Raw genomic sequence first — 1,447 nt, 5'->3', positions numbered from 1 at the left:
TAAGATATTTTTTACTTTAACTCAAGTATTACAATTGGGTACTTTTTCCACCACTGCCATTAGTTAATTTCCATTATTCAACATTTTCTCCTGCCTGTGGTGAGATACCATAGGTAGAAAAGGGCTGCCCCTGGTGGCAAAGAGTTGTCCTTGCTCCAATTTATGAAACATAAACACTGGAAGCTGTTTGCAATTGACATGGTGAGAAAGCTAGAAAATGGCTCCCCCCAGTTGCAGTGAGTTGTATCTGTCAAAAATAACTTATGAAAGCTCAATACTGAAAGTTATATAAAGCTCAAATTAAGGAGTTGTTTATCATTACTAAGCGATGCTACAGACTTTCTTATTATTTTCATCCCTAACCTGTGTGTGAGAATAAAAGGCTGTCTCCCTGTTGTAATGGGGGTGGGGGCTGGGGTCTCATATGGAAACTGACCGGGCAGTGGTAGAAGATCTCGCTGCGGCCCTCAGTGCCCTCCAGGGCCATGTATTAGCTGAGGCCTGTGTGGACGCAGAAGGTGAGGGGCAAACACTGCCTCAGGCCCTTGCGCTGCTTAAAGCCACCTGCTGCCGTTTCAATATCCAGCAGGTCCTCTGAGCAGTAGTGGTTAGACAGGGTCATGCTTCCCATTAAACTGGAAGAAAATAGGGGTAGATCATTTTTTACCACAAGTACACTTTTCATGTCAATTTGTTCATGTAAATTCATCTTATTCAGCTCAGCAGCACAAAAACAAATATAGAAAAACAATGGATTATCATAGCCAGGAACGACCAGCTTCTGCCCATTGTGTATCCGGTACAGGCACCGGTAGTCATTTGAAAGCTTGCAACACACCTGCGCCTCAATGCAATCCAGCTCTTCTTCCTTTGCTCCCTCTGCTCAGGGGAAATCATTAAATTAACTTTGGCAAACAAACAACAATAAAAAAAAATAAGTATGGATTTTCTATCCATTACATTTGGAAATCCATCAACATATTGGTTGAGGGTTTTATGATAATAAGGCCTAATGGTTCTATCGAACCATCTCACAGCTATCAAATCACCTAAAGTGGTGATGTGTATTCCTTGTGGAGGCTTACCTTTGAGAGAGGCGATCATCCTGGGGCACCGCTGGTCAAGGTATCTCTTCAGGTCATCCCAGGCTTTATTCCGGGTGCCATAGTGATCAAATGTAGTGACCCAGGTCAGTATAGAACTCACGGAAGAGTTCCTTCCAGGATTGAACCTTTTGGATTTTGTCGGACCTGCTCAACAACAAAATATTTGCTAAATAAAACGTATCAATACTATTCAGTTTGCCAAATAAACACATTGAGTAATCAGTACAAACATTCCTGATTAATACATCAAATAAGAGATCACAAGAATGTTGGTACAAGCCATTTTGAATCTTTTATCATTTGAAACGTTTTCATGTGAATGTTTTGCTGTTACTCTTCAC

At 41.3% G+C, this 1,447-nt stretch overlaps 1 long non-coding RNA gene across 1 annotated transcript; it reads right to left on the bottom strand.

The window, feature by feature from the left end:
* Nucleotides 1-442: 442 nt before the first annotated feature.
* LOC111969558 (uncharacterized) lies at nt 443-1,242 on the bottom strand. The gene is made up of 3 exons (XR_011480474.1): nt 1,086-1,242; nt 839-879; nt 443-635 (listed from the first exon to the last, which is right to left on the bottom strand). It is a non-coding gene; the product is annotated as an uncharacterized lncRNA (long non-coding RNA).
* Nucleotides 1,243-1,447: the final 205 nt, after the last annotated feature.

This window comes from Salvelinus sp. IW2-2015, linkage group LG10 (genome assembly GCF_002910315.2).
Source record: "Salvelinus sp. IW2-2015 linkage group LG10, ASM291031v2, whole genome shotgun sequence".
Classification (NCBI taxonomy): domain Eukaryota; kingdom Metazoa; phylum Chordata; class Actinopteri; order Salmoniformes; family Salmonidae; genus Salvelinus; species Salvelinus sp. IW2-2015.
Note: the sequence above shows the minus strand (reverse complement) of the source record. Positions and strands in the feature narration are given on the sequence as shown.